The 20,908-nt window shown below is 35.5% G+C and overlaps 1 pseudogene across 1 annotated transcript in view; it reads left to right on the top strand.

Annotated features, from left to right (window-relative positions):
* The first annotated feature begins 2,956 nt into the window (after positions 1–2,956).
* The window catches only part of LOC308279047 (small ribosomal subunit protein uS5-like), a 37,195-nt pseudogene continuing 19,243 nt past the window's right edge, over positions 2,957–20,908 (top strand). Inside the window, exons 1-2 of the transcript in view lie at positions 2,957–3,034; positions 3,287–3,414. The product of the transcript in view is annotated as a small ribosomal subunit protein uS5-like (transcript). The remainder of the gene's footprint in view (positions 3,035–3,286; positions 3,415–20,908) is intronic.

Genomic DNA, 20,908 nt, shown 5'->3' with positions numbered 1-20,908 from the left:
AAATAAATGTTACTGTACAATTCAGATGAACTATATAGTTTAAAAAGCCTTGCTATGCTATAGTATTGTCTACTACACTTTAAAAACTCAGACAAAACAGGTATGTTCTGGCCACAGGATGCCTGTGATTAAACTTTTTTTATGTCAAAAACTTTTTTTAATTTTTATTTTTATGTGGAACATACTGAAAATGAAATACATTCAGACTGTACCCTCCCCCGACTTACTCTTTCCCCTCTCCCAACAATAAGTGTCCAGGTTAACCATGCTATATTTATATTTTTACACAAATTCGGATGTAGCTCCTTCATTAATCAGCCTCAGCCTTCTTCCTCTCCTATCCTTCCATTCTAGGTGTGGTGAGGTTTCGTCTCCATAATCTGGATTCCCTCTGGTATCCCTAATACTCCCTAGTTTGAGCATATTAGAGAAAACATAAATCCCTTCTCTTTCTGTGCTTGGCTGATCTTTCTAATGAAAAAATTAACCTGAAATAGAAGTTCAAAATACGGGTTATGTAATGGAAGAAGGCAGTTAGCAGAAATAAAACTGATTTCTGTGCACTATTTCCATCTGCCATTTCTTTACTACAATTATATGTAACAGTAATAGCCAATTATTATCAAATAGTTTTAAAAACTCTCATTTCCTTTTATTTGGGAAGGAAATTCATAGAAGTCACTTAATCATATATGTATTTAAATGCAACAATGATTACAGTCCTATTAATCTCTGGAAATAATTGTTACTTTTTCCTATTTAAGGAGTAGTTCCTCTCTCTCTCTCTTACTTGTTGCTTGGCCTTGTAACTAGGGAGACTATATGTTTTGGATAGCCCTGAAAAATTCTAATTTATGATTACTATAAGCCAACTAACAACTATTAATTATTTTAGAACTCTATCCTTAAATGATTTAAAGTTGTATGGTCTCCCTGGATGGAGTCATTTTAGTTTCTGTATCCACAGATTTTTTGGAGTTATTTGGATTGTAGCTGCAGTAATGGTACCCAATTAATAGCTCTAGAAAACAAATTATCATACTAAATAATTGTATCAGTTCTGACTAACATCAAAAACTTTATTACTCTGTTTTGCTGATAATTTTCTTCTTGATTTTATAACATTCATTCATTCATTCTTCTACCCTACATACAAGTGCATAGAATTCTACATCTTTAAAATGTTTATTTAAAAGAAAATGATTATTTTAATTAAAAATACTTCTCCAACTATACTTTAGTTAGAATGCTGTATTAACAAAAACAAAGTTTCTTTTTATACCTTTATTGGTGCATTATAATTATGTCTCATATCAAGATTCAAAGTGATACAGACATATATGAACACAACATTTGGTGTATTTCCCTGAAATACCTGAAAGATTACCACTCCCTTATAACAATAAAAAGGAAACATAAAATGAACAAATTCAAATTCTTCAATAAATATTAGAGATCTTACTGTGAACTAATATGAGTTTATAGAATCCTTGGGAATCATGGTGTGCTAGTCATTTTTGTCACTATAACAAATGCATGATAAATATATGAGATAAATCAATACATAAAAATGTTTCTTTTGGCTTATATTTCTAGAAGTTTCAGTCAATGATCAACCCTATTGCTTTGAGACTGTGGCAGACTATCATGGCAAGAGTGCATGGCAGAGCAAAACACTCACCTCGTGGCCTGAAACTATAAGAGGAAAAAAAGGAGACTGACATCCCAAGATCTCCTTCTGGGACATGCCTCCAATTATCTAAACCCCTCCAATAATGCCATACTTTCAGGGGTTCCACCACTTCCCAGTACCTCCATCCTAGGGACTACATCTTTACATCATGGACATTTGGAGGACATTTAGAATCCAAATATAGCTCATAGACAAGTGTTAGGAGTTACTTATAAGACTCCTTTGCATACACCTCATTTTATGTTCAGGAGAAAAAATAGGAAAAGTTGGTGAGAACTTGGAAATGTGAAGTAAGCACTACAAGAAAGAAGAAAGCGTATTGACATCCTTCTCCTCTGTCTTATGGAAGAAGAATTTCAGTCTATTGAGGAAAAGTAGAAAATGTTGGTATCTTCAGGGCTCAGTTGGAAATCTATTGTGACTTGCACGAGGGAGCAGAACCTACTGTAATGTCCTAAGAGAGGTTCAAGAGAAGTCTTCAGATCAAGCCATTATAAAACATGTACCATTCCGGGTGTGGTGGCGCACGCTTGTAATACCCATGCTTAGGAGGCAGAGACAGGAGAAACGTGCAGGTTCGAAGCCAGCCGTGCTGGCTTAAGAGACCCTGTTTCCAAATAAAAATATAAAAAATAGGTCTGGGAGTGTAGCCCGGAGGTAGATGGGCTTCCAGGAACCCCAGTACCAACAAAAAAAAAAAAAAAAAAAAAAAAAAAAAAAAAAAAAAAAAAAAAAAACCATGATGTACCATTTGGGGAGGATGAGAATTCTCATTAAATTTTTAAATATATACAAATTTTTCTGAGTTTTTAATTGTGAACAAATTTGTACATAGAATCTCTATTAGAAGAGAGAACTAACATAGAAAAAATACACTAGAACAAACATTAAAATCCATATAGGCAGGACTTCAATTTCCCATATAGTCGAATAGGGAGCTTGTTGAACCATCTCCCCAGAAAGATAGTAATTTAGATGGTGGAAAACAATTTTAAAAGACAGTTTCTGGAACTTTTCCTCCTAAAAATATATAAATGTTGGAAAGATATTAAATGAAAAAATACTGGAGAAATATTCACTAAAGAAAAAATACTGAAGAGATATTACTGAAGCAAATCTACTAAATATCATTAAGAGTAGTGAGTGCGACTCATTTGAGCCTGTACATCCATGATATGCATATCAATTCTGTATTACAGAAGCTCTATCCTGGAAAGAGAGGCCAAGAAGACAGAAAAATCTGTATTTCACTTTAACTCCAAAATGGATGTCTTCAAAGAAGAGCAGAAAGACTACACTTCTCACCTCTACTCCAAATCACATTTGCAGAAACTCTTCCAGGTAGGTATTTCCAAGAAAAATCAATCAAATCTTCAATCCAGTCCACACAGAGTATAAGCTTGAAACCAGATGATGTAGCTTTACAGTATTAGAACATTAAATGCCCTGCACAAGGTTTCTCATTGGGTGCAAATCACATTGTTGGGAAGAGGAAGCCAATAAGAACAGGTGCTTCTAGCATCTTCAGTGCCCCGATATAGAGCAATATGTCTTCATACGAGTGGAGGTTCTCTTTTCTTCTCTTTATTGCAGCCAGGTATTCATTTACAAGGTGAGTCTGGGTCTAGGCTTCAGCCCTCTTGGATCAAGTCATGTCATGTGAATAATCTGCTCCACGAAATCGCAGCTCCTCTGAGAGGACTAACATTATTTGGAACAGAGTGAGAATCCTGTGCCTAAAAATGTAAACAAAAAAGATTTTGGTATAAAAAATTGAAGGATTCTGTTAGCTCCTAGATATAAGCAACATATCAGAGAACCCAGAAATGGAATAAATACAAATTTCAATAGAGAGACGTAAGAAGAATGCTCCTGGGATCAATGTCAACCATGAAAGCTGGGAAGTCCACGACCTTGCACTGTATTGAACTCTCTCAGGTATAATCAGAGCAATACAATTGAAAGCATTCCCCCAAGAAAGAGAAACTCATGAACAGAGTTAAAGATTATGAGCCTAAGGGTCTGAAACATAATAAATGACCAAATATTGACTGAAGAAAAAGGATTTTTGAGTTAAAGCCAATATCTAAGAATCCAGCTGAAAAATGAAATCACATTTATTTCTGGCACTTTGCAAGACAATGTGCTTCCTCTATAAACAGAGAGGAAAACTCCAAGGTATTAATGCCTTGCTAAGTGTGAGGACTAACAAATGTAAACTCCTTGAAATTTATATATCAGTAAAATATATCCAACTTTATCAATAATATATATCCAAGCTACATAGAGGAGAAAACCTAAATAGAGATGGAGGCTTACATACAACCTTTGATCAACAAGTGGATTATGGCAACTTAGATACATCCACTAGGTAACCATTATGGAAAATAAAAATGAGGAGAAGACGGGAGCAAAAACTTAGTTCGAGTGTTCTGCTGTACAATAGGGTAATTGGAGAGACTTCAGATAGAGAGAAACTTCAGTCATCATAGTACTGGATGCCCTGGCCATCAAATCCCTCTTATCTTCATAGTAATAGCAAGCAGTTGGAGCATTGCCTAAGGTGCCTTTGTCTTTTGAGTAAAAAACAAATTCTGGGAATCTCTTGCCTCACAAATTCTCCAAAATATATATCAAAATCATATATATCTCCATATAAATTGAGGTCAGAGTACAATCTTTGCCAGGACTGTCCTCTTATCCACTGGAGTTTCTAACCTTGTGAATCATGATCAAGACACACATTTCACTTTTCAGAATACATCAGGCTGGGCCTTTTCTTTTTAAAAAAGCACTTAAGCTTTTTAAAACCTGGTAGCACACGTTTGTAATATTAGTATTTGGGACACTGAGACAGGAGGCTTGCAAGTTCAAGATGAGCGTCAACAACTTAGTGAGGCCCCCCCACAAAATAGGGAGATTTGTTTCAAAATAAAAGAAAAATATGGGACTGGGGGTATAGCTCAGAGGTAGAATGCCCCTGGGTTTCATTCCTAGTATTTACCACACACAAAAATATCCATTAATTGGACTGTCATATCCCAGCTAGATTCCAGATAATTTAATTCAAGGTCATAATAATATCTATAAAGAGTGCCTTTCAAACTCCATTCAGACAATGCACCCCTAGACATATCTCTAGTTTTCTCGAAGTTTTAATTACTCTTAATTCAGGGTCACTGGTCGGACTCTTATTTTATACTAACAAAGTTTTCTGATAACTTGTTCCTATATTAAAATGAGGATATATTTTCCTTCTCATATGTATGAATATATATGTGCACATGCAAACACACACACACAAACACACACACACACACACACAAACACACACACACACATGACCAATTATATATGAGGTTCTGTCCCAGTCAGCATTCTTAGTGATGTGACCCAATAAGCCTGACTACACAACTTAGAGAAATATTAATTTGATCACAGTTTTTGGAGATTTCAGGGTTCAGTCCATATCTGGTTGGGTTTACAGAGCTGGAGCATAGCAGTGGGAAGCAGAGAGAGGGAGAAAGGAAATACTCCATCCTCACATGGAAACTGGAAGCAAGAGAGCGAGGAGAAGGAAGGGGAGCCATATGTAATCCCCCAGGTTACACACCCTGGCCAGGTTACCACCCAGTAAACCCATTAAAATCTAATATCACTGTCACTGCTAAGATTATAACCTGTGTGACTTGATTATATCAACTCTGAACATTAATTATGAGCTCTTTAGAAGATAGTTCATATCTAACCATAATGAATTCTTTTTTTTTTTTTTTTTTTTTGCGGGTCTGGGGATGGAACCCAGGGGCATTCGACCTCCAAGCTATACCCCCTGCCCTATATTTTATTCTTTATTTTGAAACCGGGTCTCACTGAGTTTCAGTGGGCCTCACTAAGTAGCTGAGGCTGTCCATGAACTGCTATCCTCCAGTCTCAGCTTCCCGAATGCTGAGATTACAAGTGTGAGCCACCACATCCGGCTCATAATGAATTCTTTATGTCAACCTCTATCAAATTTAAATCTTGCTCCATCCATTAGTGCCAGAGGTTAGATCAAGGATAATACTGTATTAGAACATTTTAGTTATAGTCTGTCCCACAAAGCAGGCATCTGATGATCTCAGTATAGATCTTTTAAAACCTCAGTTTGTAGTATAACACACATACATACACATGCACACACACACACAAAATAAAAATTCAAACCTGCTGGTTGCAATTGCACCCTATTCCACTGACATTTTTCTCATTACTGTTGATCTAAATTATTTCATTATTTTATAATTTAGAGACCCAAACCCTTCATGTAAGGCCTCATTTCAACTATATATGCAAAATGGTGAGTCCCACCAATCACTAAGAGTGATTATACAAATCCTACAACCCAAAGACTTAATTGACTTGCCTGCACCAACCAAACCAATAACTGAGGGAAATAACCTGATTGGTCAAATTACATAGGATAATACCTATATGATGACAGAACTCTACCAACCTCATTGTAATACCATAGATCCATAAACTCAATTGTGTTTTCTTTTGATAAAGGAACTCTTGTCCCACATACCTGGCAACATTTTCCTGGCCAAGGACCTCCCCAGTGGAAATGATATCATTTCAGACAATATTACCCAAGCCCATAATCTTATCTTTAAAATAAGATTTTGGCTGCTACCTTGGAGATGACTTTACCCTGGACAATAAGATTTCTCCAGTAATGAGCTTGTATTGCTTCTTCTAAGGTAAAAATTTGACATGCAACGTTTATTGCTTTTCTTCCCTTGATATTAAATATTCTATTTCCTGATCTCTTTATGTCCTTAGCCAGTGATACTGGCATACTTGTTACTCTCATCCAAAGCATAGATTTCTGCCTCGTGATTACACATAAATACCATTACTTCTTGCAGGCAACCTCCGACAATATGGCTGCCATAACTGTCAATTTACTCCACATAATACATTAAGATGTTATTGAAATATGTGCCTCAAGAGCTCATGTACTAATTATCATAAGTGATATAATAAAAACATGAGAATTCTTAATTTCATCATTAGATAAATGCACTGTAATGGATTTATTGTTGGTAACTTGGATAGGTGAAATTTGACTGAAAGGGATTTGTCTTTGGGGTAGGTATATCCCTGGGAACTGTGCATGTGTCCATGTGGTGCCCCCTTTCTCACTAACTCCTTCTGCTCCTGGCCTCTATGATGTTAAGGCAGATCTCTCTCTCTCTCTCTCTCTCTCTCTCTCTCTCTCTCTCTCTCTCTCTCTCCCTTCCTCCCTCCCTCCCTCCCTCCCTCCCTCCCTCCCTCCCTCCCTCTCCTGTCTCTGTATTTCCTATGTCCATGTCTAACATGAACATAGACTGAACCTCTGAAATCTTCACTACTGTGCACAAATAAATCTTCCTTTCTGTTTCTTGTTTTCTTCAGGTATTCTGGATCACAGTAATGAGAATATTTACTGAAATAGTACAGGGCAATAACATCTTGGTATAGCATTATACATTTAACACATTTTATAATTTTACCTAAATAATGATCAAAACCCAATAGGTTTTATATTTATTTTCTTGGCTAATCCCATATGAATGAGAAACTTAGATATAGGTTCTTTACATGGATGCTTTATACTTCTTGTGTTTCTTCAAATCTCAGAGTAAAATATTTTTATACTGTTTAATGAAACGTATGCACTCTTCTCTAACCTCCTCTATTAACTTCTTATTATCACCCTAAAACTTAATATTATTTCAAAACATCACGCTCCCAATTTGTATATAATTTTCCTGCATCTTCTGATTATTTGACATCTTGGAGCCTTGCTGACACTAGAGATACTGCCCTTTCCATAGTTAGCTGGTTCCTAGGGGTAAAAAGTAATTCCCAGGAGCATGAGTTTCAAAAGCAAACTGACTTTCCTGAACTTACACCCCCAGCCATCTCCTCTATAGTTCTATTACATCCAGGATCTCAATGCCTCTCCCATAATCAACCCAGGTACGTACCAGATAACTAGAAACAGCCCACATAGTATAAAAGCCACTTAAATTACTCAAAGTACCCAATCCTAAACCTGCTTACCTTATCTTGCCGTCTTTCCTGTGGATATCACAATGAAGACTCTTGCCCATAACTTTCTCTCACCCTTTCTGTCTCCTGTTAAACCCTAAAACTTCCTATGTGGCCTTGTATGATGTGCCATGCCTCCTGTTTCTAAGGATCAAGTATAAAAATTTCTTCCTTCATGACAGTAATTTCTGTGCCTATGTGTCTTGTCATACTTGATTAAAACAAATCTCACTTACTTTTACAACAACAGTCCTAGAGAAACAGCATGTCCAGGAAGAAAGAACAAGGGAAATTGGAAAATAGTTTTAGATGAATGAAAACAAACAAAACATAATATAACTTGTAGGATATTGTTAATACAGTGCTCAGAGGGAAATTTAAAACTATAAACATCTGTATTAAAAAGAAAGAAAAATACCACATGATCTCACTCATAAGCAGAAGCTAAAATACCTGATCTCATAGAACTAAAGAGTGTAACAGTGGTAAACAAAGTCTGGAAAGAGTGGGAAGAGAGGTAGTTGTAGAGAAGATGGTTTACAATGATAGGAATACACTCAGATAAAATGAATAACTTCTAATGTTCTATAGTTCAGAAGATAAACATTTAATGACAAAATTCTTACTTTGAGTAATTTCAGTGACTTTTGAACTATATGGGCTATTTCTAGTTATCTTATACTTGGGGTGATTCCTTGTATAGTTTAAAATAAATTGTACAGAAAATTCTGAATGTGTCCAGCATAAAGAAATGATAAATGTTTAAGATGCAATTACCATGATCAGATAACTTCAAATTGTACCTGCTGTGCAGAAGATTTTTAGTTTGTTTTAATCTCACTTGATTATTTTTCTTCTTTTTCTGTGCTTGGGGATGTTTAAAAAAATCTCCCTTAGTCCAATTTTTTTTACCATTTCTCCTAAGTTTTCTTCTAGGGCTAGAGGTATAACTCAGTGGTAAAGTCTTTACCTAGCATGGGTGAGACCCTGGGTTTGTTCCTCAGTACCACCAAAATATTTTCTAATTTTTATGATCATATTAAGATGATGTTATTTGAAAATATCTTGTTATAATCAATGATAATTTTACAAGCCTGATAGTAGCCACATAGCAAAAATCTGTATCAGACAAGCCAAAAATAATAATTGAGGAATGAAAACATTATACTAGAGTAGCTGGACATGGTGACACACGCTTGCAATCCCAGCATTTTGGAGGCTGAGACCGGAGGATTGTGGTTCGTGGACAGCCTCAGCTACTTAGGCCTTCCGCAACACAGCGAGACCCTGTTTTCAAATAAAGAATAAAAAATAGGGGAGGGGGTGTACCTTGGAGGTTGAATGTCTCTGGGTTCCATCCCAAGACCCGCAGGAAAAAAAAAACACAACACTATATTAGAGTATATCACTAAACACCAAAAGAAGTCTTTAAAAGAGGTAGAAAAAATGGAAGACAGTAAAACAAAGCTAGAAAACAAGTAGCAAAATGGTGAGAGTAAGACATTACCTATTAATACTAAACTTAAATGGGAAAGGAAAAAAATCTTGTCATTAAAAACCTACAAAAACTGAATGGCTTTAAAAATAAAATTATATATTTTACATTTACAATTGTAAAATTACACATTTTACAATTAAGGGCATTCATAGACCACAAATGAGAGGATGGCATAATGAGATATTCTACCCCAAAAAATCCAAAAGGAAGGAAGAGTAGCCATATTATTTCAGAAAAAATATATATTATAAAGCGAATGCACTAAAAAGGAACTAGGAATCTCTTTATATAATCATAAAATGGTCAATTCATCAAGAAAGAGTAACAACTATAAAACATACATACAACCAATTTTGGAGCATCTAAATGGATGAAGATAAAAATAAGGGACCTAATGGGAGAAATCGACTGCAGTACAATAAGTGTAGAAGATTTTAACACCTTGCTTCAGTGATGGAAATAACAAGTACAAATGAGCCTAAGAGAATAATATCCACAGAACATTTAATCCAACATTTGAAAATTATGCATTCTTTGCAATAGTATATTAGAACATTTGCCAGGGTAGATAATATGGTAAGTCATAAAACAACTCAAAAATTTCTTAATAATTGAAATCACATCAAATAGCTTTTCTGACTAAAATGTCAATGACATGGGTGGGGATTTATTTTCATCAATTATACTAGATATTGATGTTAAAACTTTAATGTCACAGACTGATGCATTTCTGTGACCAGGGCTAGTTTCAATTATATGCAACCTGTGCAGCCAAGTAGAGCTATGTGCTGATAAGAACCTGGTTTTAGTTGAATACTCAGTTCTTCAAAAATTAATAGTTTTACCTTTAAACTTGTGCTTTGCAAGTGAAATCTGATGGAAAATGAAATATGAACGTAACAAGACTAAGTATGCATAATGTACATGTAATGTAGAAAGAAAACAATTGCAACCAAAGAAACACAGGAATCCTACCATATACTTCCTTAACTTTTTTTTGTGGGTCTGGAGATGGGACTCAGGGGCATTCAACCTCTGAGCTACACCCTCTGCCCTATTTTTTATTCTTTTGAAATAGGGTCTCACTGAGTTGCAAAGGGCCTCACTAAGCAGCCGAGGCTGTCCATAATCCGCAATCCTCCGGTCTCAGCCTCCCCAGTGCTGGGATTACATGTGTGCACCACCATGCCACAGCAAGAAATTATTGTGTGCATAAATGAATGTATCACTTTTAATCTTACTATGATGTGCAATTATATTGCTCAAATAAAATTCTAAAATAAATATATTAAAATACTTTTCTCTAAAGGGAAATTCTGACTTGATGATGGCCTAAAGCACCAAGAAAATATCTTGATCATATCTCTAGTAAAATGAAGTAGGTTGTAAAATTTAATATAAAGCTTGGTCAGTTATATGGAGGTGTAAAACCTACAAAACAGCAGGGCCTGGTGGTGTACACCTGTAATTCAAGGACATGGGAGTCTGAAAAAGGAGAATTGCAGGTTTCAGGCCAGCCTCAGAAACTTAGCATTGTTTAAAAAAAAGAAGTCTGAGGATGTGGTTCAAAGCTAGAATGCTCCTGAGTGCAATCTCTAGTATTAAAAAAATAAAATAATATACAAAACAAATGGAATTTGAATTGTGAGTCTAACTATATAGTTTTCTATTGGCACTTTGATAAGTAACCACAAAATATTGGTTTAAAAGAAGGAATTATCATTACTGGAGTAAATTGACAATAGATAAACATTTGTAAAATATATTTAAAATAAATGACTTATTTTGTTAGCCAATTATCCTTCTCTCCTTTTATAAAACAAACTTCACTAAAATGGGATAATCGTATATCTAATTATCTGCTCAGTCACCAGTGGCCAAAACAGTGCCTGGCACATAGTGGGCACTCAATAAATGTCTTAGTATTAAAAAAAATTCTTTCAAGCTGAATATAAACAACTGCCTGTAAAAATCGCTTCCAAAACAGTGCCATAAGGAGCTTAGTGAATGCTTTCTCCACAGAAATAATCATAACTAGTAAAAAATCATTTGAAAATTGTAAATAACTATTTGAGGCAAGAGTCATATCTTCACATAGCACTTGTCCTGGTGTTATTGTTTTGGCTGTCCCAGAATCTGTGATCTTCTTGTCTCACCTTCCCAACTACTGGGCTTACAAGCATATACCACCATTCCTGACTGAAAGTATACTTTCCTTTGAAAAACATTTGAATCACAACCTGCTCCTCTACTCCACACAACTGAATATAACAGTGGTCCTTCTCTGCTGACATTCAGGAAAACAGGACAATCAATCGCCTCAGCTCCATTTCTAGGGTTTCTCTTCGGGAGTAACAAACTGCCAACAATTTTCATCTCCAGTTCTTAGTTGCAGAAGCTCTGTTCCAGGCAAGTACCACTTTCTTTTCTCCACCCCATCTATATTTATAAGGAAGAAATCATACCAAACATAAAGTCTTCAGTTATTCTCACCGCATATTGCTCACAGAATAAGGCTCCATAATAAGAAAGCAACATGAGTAAACCAGGGCTGCCATTCCTGATTATAGAGGAGAAGTGTTAGTGTGAGAAGAACGAACCACTGTATACAACTACAACTTCAGAGTGGTATTGCAAAGGCTTCTGTCTAGAAGGAGAGACACGTTATAGGATCATGGGTATATAAAACTCTCCCTAAAGGGAATGCCATTATTTGTAAGAGATGTGGAAAAGTTCAAACCTAAAAAAGATTTAGGAAACAATGGAAATTTGATGGTTAGCAAATAAAGGGGGACTGGTAGCTTCATGTCAACAAAAGGTAGAATGATTGACCAGTTATAAATTTCACTGTAACAGAAAAGTGGAGAGCTTACATGAGCTATACTAGAGTCCTAGTAAGCCCCAAAAGCTTGCTAAAATACTACCCTTGCAAAGGTATCCCAATTTGGTTTGGATACACTGTGAAGAAAAATTATGCCCACAGCAGTTTCAAATAACTTTGAACAATTGGCTATCACATACAGAACACTCAACCGCTAGTATAATATGAACACTGGCAAATCATTCAGCAACTAAACGTAATTAAAGATAACCCAGCTAAAACCATAGTTTCCCATGGAGGAAAGATATCTGGGCAATTATGCATGCCCAAGGTTTCACCTTTTGGAAAGAAACATCAGAGGCAACTCATTGTGGGGAAAATAGATGTATCAGTCAGCATTCTCATTGCTGTAATCTAAAGAACTGACAATATAACTCAGAGGAAGGAATATTTATTCGCTCATGGATTTCCTTTGAGACTCTTGAGTTCAGTCCATGTGAGGGCAGGGGTTGTGGCTCTCAGGGCATAGAGGTGGGAAGTGAAGAGAGGGAGACCACAAACCTTTGCTCTAACATCATGGAGGCTGGAAGCATGAACAAGCAAAGGGAGTAGGAATCATGTATAATTCCCAAGGCTCTAACATAAGGAGCCACCTTTTCTAGCCACACACTATCATCCCAGGCCACCACCCAGAAAATCCACTATGGATTTGTCCACTGCTGAGATTACAACCCTCAGGGTCTAATGAAATCAAATTCAAACACCAATTTATGAGCTCTTCAGGGGCCATTTTATTTCTAACTAAAACAATAGACTTTGCAGGAAATGGGCCAAATCACCAATTAATGAAGCAAACAATGGCAGTAAATTCAGGAGGAAAAATATTATTTATATTTGCTAAAATATATTATCTCTAACATCCAATTTCAAAAACCAAGAATCACACAGAGACACCAGAAAGTGTGAGCCACACAAAAGACAAAAGAATTGGTAACGAAAACAATATTTGGCAGATATTTAACTTAGTTAATATCTGTCAAAAAAATTTTCAACAATTATAAAAATGATCAATATGTCTTAAAATCTAAAGAACACTTTCTAAATGATTAAAGAAAAACATAATTATGAAACTTCTACTACTAAATTGACAAGAACATAGTAAAAGAGTTTTTATAAAAAGAAAAGTGAAAATACCAAAACTGAAGCAAATAATAACCAAAATGAAAAATTATTAAGAGGAGCTCAAGAGTAGATTTCCATTGAAAGAGAAAAGGATAAGGATAACTGGTGATAAAAAAAAACATTCTATGGAATACCGAAACAAAGATAAAAGAATGAGAAAAAATAAGAGACTTCAGAAATGTGGGACACCATTAAGCACAACAATAGACATAAAATGTGGGTCTCAGAATGAGAGTTCAGGGTATAAGGGATAAAAGAATGTTAGAAGAACTAATGGCTAAAAGCCTCTGAAATTTGAATGAAAATATCAATAGCACATTAAAGAAATTCAATAAATTTCAAGTAGAAAAATATCAAAGAGATTTATACCCAGATATATTATAGTCAAAATGTTAAAGAAATTTAGAAGCATCAAGAGAAAAATAACTCATCATGGGAAATTAAACCAAAATTAGATTAATAGCTTACTCTTATCAGAAAATATTGGAGGCCAGAAGGCCGCATATGACAAAATCAAAATGCAGAAAGAATAAAAACAAAAACAAAAATGTAACTCAATAGTCTTATATACAGTAAAACCACTTCTAGTGATAAATAAAAAATATAGAGGGTTTTGGGAATCTGTCTCACTAGGAAGTATCAAATATCTTTATTCACACCAAAGCCAAATTGCACTGACAGAATAAGTCTGATGCAACTGTTCTGGAGGTCTGAAATCTTTTGAAGACTTTTGCAATTCAGGAGGAGATTTAGATAGTAATTTTTGTTAAGTTCAGTCAATTTCACTTTTTAGTATAGTAGAAGCTACCAAGCCCAATGGCTGGAATTCTTTCTGAAAAAATTTTTTTTGAAAATGCACTTTCAAGTTGGAGTAAATCGAAAGGTAGAGGGCACAAACCACCACTTACTCATGAAGAAATAAAATATGAGAAGTGGTATCATATATACTATTTAATATCTGAGTTATAGTTTTCAAATAATTTACCAGATGTATGACTTTAGACAGGTTTATGAACCTCTTTTCATTTCATCTCTACATATGTAAAATGTAGATAATTATCATTTCTTTCTCCAGTTTTTGTGAGAATTAAATTGGATAATATAAAGCATATAACACAGTTCCTGGCACAGAATAAGCGTTCAGTTAAGGCTGTCTACTATTGTTATTATAGGTCCAGTGCTGTGAGGAAATATAAAGATATGTGTCCTGATACCTTCCCTTAAAAGCTTTTTTATTAAAATAAGTAATACTTACACATTAAAATGACAGAAATATTTTTCTACTTAATAAATAATGAAAGACAGCAATACTAGTGATGTAAGTACTTAAAATGTAAGTGCAAAATGAGCATATAAGTTGATTAAAGTGATAAGTGGAAGCTTTTGAAACAAATGAAATTTGAGGTGTATAAATAGAGAAGGTTATTTAGTGAAGAGGACACCAAAAAGAGTATAAATATTAAAATAAGACTGGTATCAATGTTTTAATCAAACAGAGTAACCTGGTTCAATCTGAGAGTGAATATTTTAGTTTGACTCAAAGCCAGACCCCAAATACATCAAGAAAAATTACATAAGGAAAATATTGGAAATTTTAGTATCTAATGTGTTTCTGTAAGAAATCTATAAGCTCCCATAAATATTTTTCTATTTTTTATGAGGTACTGGAGATGCAACCCAGGAACATTATACCTCCAAGCTACAAACTCAGCCCTATCTTTTAGTATTTTTATTGTTGAAACAGTGTCTCACTGAGTTGCAGAGGGCCTCACTAAGTAGCTGAGGCTGTCCGAGAACCGTGGTCCTCCTGTCTCAGCCTCCCGAATGATGGGATTACAAGCATGCGCCATCATGCCTGGCCGTAAATATTTTCTTTATGGAGTTTTAATTATTCATGTAAGTGTGCTTTTCTGAATCTCCAATATACTTTTAGTAAATAAACTGGTGTACTAAAGACAATAAGCAGAGCTGGGTGTGGTGACACACACTTGTAATCCCAGCACTTGGGAGGCTGAGACAGGTGGATTGTGCTTTGCAGACAGCCTCAGATACTTAGTGAGGCCCTCTGCAACTCAGGGAGACCCTGTTTCAAAATAAAGAAGAAAAATAGGGCTGGGGGTGTAGATCAGAGGTAGAATGCCCCTTAGTACCATCCCCAGTACTGCAAACAATTAAAAAATAAAAGAGCAATAAGCATATAACTGCAGGAATATAGTTCCATATTTCTTTTTTTTATTATTGGTGTATTGTAATCATACACGGTGATGAAGTTGAAAGTGATAGAGGTACACATGCACCGGTACTGCGTGAGCCCTTCCCTATTTCTCAACCCAGTCCCTCCTGCTCTTCACCTTCCGGTGTACCACACCATGATTGGCTTTGATAAATTTGTGTTTGTACATCATTTGCATTGAAGTGTTTCCTTATTCAAGTCTTTTTCTCCCTTCCAATCTACCTCAGTTAGGTCCCCTTCTTCCTTCCACTAAGGCTTCTCCTCCTTTATGTGGAGTCCTTCCTGTGCCCTAGTTTCTCCCTAGCTTCTACATATGAGGAAGAACATCTGACCTTTCACTTTTTGTGACTAATTTCAGCATAATATTCCCCAGTTCTACTCATTTTCTTGAAAATGACATAATTTTTTTCTTTATGACTGAATAGAATTGAATTGTTTATATATCCCATAATTTTTTAATTTATTTATTTGTTAATGGGCATCTTATAGTGCAGCAATTATGAATTGTGAATCTATAAACATAGATACATATGCATTACTATGATAGTCTGGTTTCAATTCTTTTGGGTAGATACCCAGGTATTGCTGGGTCATATGGTAGATGCATTCTAATTCTTCTGAGGCTCCTCCGTATTGTTTTCCAAAATGGTTGCACCAATTTCCAGTCCCACCCATGTACCAGAGTACCTACCTCTCCACATCATCACCAGCATTTATTATTGTTTGTGTTTTAATGATTGCTATTCTAATTAAGGTTAGATGAAATCTCAGGGTAGTTTTGATCTGCATATCTGATTGCTAATGATGTTCAACATTTTTTCATATATTTATTAGTAACTAGTACTTAATCTTTTGTGAAGTGTCTAATTAATTCACTTGCCCATATTTAATTGAGTTATTTGTTTTTTGGCAGTGAGTATCTTGAGTTATTTGTATATTCTAGATATTAGTCCTCTATTGGAGGAGCTGGCAAAGATCTCCCATCTGTCAGCTCTTACTTCAGATTTTTGATAGTTCCCTTTGCTGCATAGACTCGTCAGTTTAATGTATTTCTATCTTTTTCCTATTGAAGGCAAGATTCAATCATAATTCCCTACCTGGGCAATGTTACAAGGCTGATCATTCATCACCACTTGGTAATAAGGATTAAATCCAGGGGCATTCAATCTCTAAGCTATACCCCAAGCGCCATTTTCTTTTGAATTTTGAAACTGTCTCCATAAATTGCTGAGGCTGTCCTTGAACCTGTGATCCTCTTTGTCTCAGCCTCCCAATTACTTAGATTACAGAAATTCATCACCATCATATTCTAAGTGAGCTTCCATACAACGTACAAAGACACCAAGACTTAACAAGGTAGTGTGAGGAGGCTAGGTGGTGCTGTGCTTTTGTTAGTAGCAGAACAAGGGAAATGACTCCCCATGCTACAAAGAGAACACCTCCTTCCTTCCTCCAAATCTTTTTGTCATCGGGATCTAGTGGGAAGATGAGCCTCCACCATCACATGAATTCATCAAGGTTTAACATGCAGTGAGAGGTGAGCTAGTTGACTTATTCTTCTACAGTTCTGGTCACCAGAGTAGGAAGAGAAAGTGAGCTTATAAAACTCATCCTCAATGAAATGTGTGACTCAATGCTCTATATTCTAAATACTTTTATTGGTGCAATTCAAGTATACATCATAATCTGTATTATATATATACATATAATAGTGTCAGTCAGGCTTAGTGATAAACAATTATCCTGTCCCTCCCAGACCTGTGTGCTACATTAAATAGGGTGAATCTCTGCTAAAAGAAGATAAATAAGACCTAGAGTCTCACAACAATGTGCTGAAAACCTCCAGGATATAATAAAAGTCACACAGCCAGAAGTGGTGACACATGCTTATAATCCCAGTACTTGGGATGCTTCCACAGAAGGATCACAGGTTTATGACAGCCTCGGAAACTTAGTGAGGCCATCTGCAACTTAGTGAGACTCTGTTTCAAAATAAAAATGAAACAGGGTTGGGGATATAGCTCAAAGGTAGAACACCCCTGGCTTTTATCTACAGTACCACAAAAATAAATATAAAACACTCATCATATTAGGAATCAGTACAATCACATCCTGATCAAGAGGAGTAAAACATTGTTATCCTCAGCCAGGCATGGCAGCATATATCTGTAATTCCAGTATTTAGGAGGCAGAGACAGAATGATCACAGGGTCAAATCCAGCCTTAGCTATTTAGTGAGATCCTCAGCATCTTATATCCTGTTTCAAAATAAAAAATATATAAAGATATGGGGGTGTACTTCAAATGCAGAACACCTGTGGGTTCAATCCACAATACCACACACATCACAAAAGTTCCCACATACTCACCAGCATCTATTGTTGTTTGTGTTTTGAATGATTGCCATTCTAATTGGAGTTAGGTGAAATCTCAGGGTAGATTTGATTTGCATCTCTCTGATTGCCAGTGATGTTGAGTTTTTTCATGCATTTATTGGCCATTTGAATTTCTTCTTTTGTGAAGTGTCTATTTAGTTCGTTTGCCCACTTAAACATATTGAAGTCAACCACTAAGCCAAGCAAGGGAAGGACGGAAGGGGAGGGAACGGGGTGGGAATTGGGTAGGGGTTAAATCAGTGATGTGTACATGTATGTACACACAAGTTAGATTTTTTACCCCAATATGATGTATGAGTATAATGCACCAATAAAATTTTTTTAAAAAGTTCCCAATCCTCACATGACATATATAGGAATGAGCTGGGAACGATAGTAATAATCTGTCATCATGTTTACATGAGCAATCATAAACACATTTAAAGCTGATGAAAAACAATATTTTAACAAAGAAATAAAAAGAATCCTGAACAAACCAAAGAGAAATTATAAAAACTGAAAAATCATGTGACTATATTTTGAAAACCACTGTGTAGGGCTAATAGGTGAGTGAAACAACAGAACATATAATCAGTGTACATGAAAACAGATCTATAAAATTGACCTAATAAGAACAACAGAGAGAAAAGCAAGTGGAAAGAAAGAGAACATAGCGTATAAGGGTTTGACAAATACAGTAAAAGAGGTACCATTCATATCTTCAGGATCTCAGAAGAAATGTGAGCTGAAAGTATTAAAAATATCCGAAAGCTCCTTTAATTTGCTAAAATCATATGCATTCAGACTCAAGAAGCTGAGGACGTCTTGGCTGGTTTCATAGTTTGGCTATGGTGAATTGTGCAGCTATGAACATAGATACACATGTATTAGTTTGATAGTTTGGTTTCCATTCTTTTGAGTAGTTACCCAAAAATGATATTGTTGGACCATATAGTAGGTTTGTTCCCATTCTCCTGAGGTTCCTCCATATTGTTTTCCAAAGTGGTTGCACTAATTTTCAATCGCACCAACATTGTATTAGAGTTCCCATTTCTCCACATCCTTTCCAGCATTTGTTGTTTTGTTTTTAATGATTGCTATTCTAGTTGGAGTTAGGTGAAATCTCAGGATAGTTTTAATTTGCATCTCTCTGATTGAAAGTGATGTTGATCATTTTTTCATAAATGTATTGGCCATTTGAATTTCTTCTTTTGTGAAGTGTTTATTTAGTTCACTTGCCCATTTTTACAATTGCCAAACTATGGAACCAGCCAAGAAGTCCATCAACAGTTGAATGGATTACAAAACTATGAGATATGTACACAATGGAAATTTACTCAGCCACAAAGAAGATCAAACTTACATCATTTACAGGGAAATGAATGGATCCCGAGAATATTATGCTAAGTGAGATTAATCACAAAAAGGAAAAAATCGGATGCTCTTCCTAATATGTAGACGCTAAGGAGAAAAAGGGGCATGGGAGGTACTATCTAGACACAGAAGGAGAAACCATAGATGAGCAAATAAGGTGACCTAACTGAGAGGGAGTGGGGAAGAGGGAAATTCCCTAATGTACGTGATATACATTCATAAAGATATCCAAGTCAACCACTAAGTCAAACATGAGAAGGAGGGAGGGGGAGGGAATAGAGTGGGAATTGAGGAAAAGCTAGTTGGGTGATGTGTACATGTATGCCTCTACCATCTTGTACTCCATTAAGAGGAATGACTACAATGCACCAGTAAAAATAAAAATAAATAAATAAGAAAGGAGCAGGCAAGGAATAGAATTTCAGACTTGTGAAAAAAATGCAGCTGAGGACTTCCTAAACAGGATAAAACCAAAGACATCTATGACAAGACACCATAATTGAACTTCTAAAGTACATATAAAATTATCTTGATTCACCCATTTTTGGCGAATTTAAATAATTGCGTTCTTTATGGCTGAATAAAACTCAATTTTGTGCATATCACTACCATTCTCACAGGGTTGGAAGAGTGGGATGCCAGGGTGGGGTTTGAAGTGAAACCCACCAAGAGATATTTTGTGCATATATGAATGTATCACTTTCAATCTTACTATAATGTATAATTATATTGTACCAATAAAATTATTTTTAAATCTTGAAAACAATAAGGAAAAAATAATGTATCAGCACATTTCTGCATCTTAATCTTTGAGACCACAGTCTCCATTGCTGTGAAAAATAAATCTGTTTTTCAGTGTTTTAAGATACTTTTTTAGCAAAATAAAATTGGGTGATATTATGCTAGGGATTACAGTGACTTTTTTTTTTTTTTGGTGGTACTGGGGGTGGAACCCAGAGGCCTTCTACCTCTGGGCTATACTCCCAGACCTATTTTATATTTTTATTTGGAAACAGGGTCTCACTAAGTTTCTGAGAGCCTCACTAAGTAGCTGAGGCTGGTTTCGAACCTGTGCCATCCCCCTGTCACAGCCTCCCAAGTGCGGGGATTACAAGCGTGCGCCACCACGCCAGGCTTACAATGATCTTTTTGGAATGTTTCTAACCTTTAAATTCGTAAAGACCTGAAACCATCAAAATGAATTAGGCCATGGTATTGATTTTGAAAGAAAGAACGAAGAAAAAGAAGGAGGAAATAAATAAATGCAAGTTAACAGATTTATTCCTCTGTCTCTTTTCTCTCCTTATTCTTGGATAATATTAGTCATAGGATAACAAAATAAAATTACTTTCCACCTTGAAGTACACTGGGTTTCTGAATATAAAAGCATCAAAAATGGCTTCTGTGAGTACAATTTAAAGGAATTCCATATGAGGTGTTACAGTAACAGTTTCTCTTAGGAGTAGACAAACTTCAGCAGTATCAAAGTACATTTTTATTCCTAATTTTTGGAAACTTATTTTCAGGGACAGTAAGAAAAGTTTCTGAGAAATTACACATTTGAATATTGACCTTCTGTTTCTTCCATTACATTATATGCAAAGTTAATATTGAAAAAAAACAGAAGTAAAGTAATCATAGCAAGGAAAGAATC

The sequence above is a fragment of the Muscardinus avellanarius genome (genome assembly GCF_963383645.1).
Source record: "Muscardinus avellanarius genome assembly, chromosome: X".
In the NCBI taxonomy this organism is placed as follows: Eukaryota; Metazoa; Chordata; class Mammalia; order Rodentia; family Gliridae; genus Muscardinus; species Muscardinus avellanarius.
Note: the sequence above shows the minus strand (reverse complement) of the source record. Positions and strands in the feature narration are given on the sequence as shown.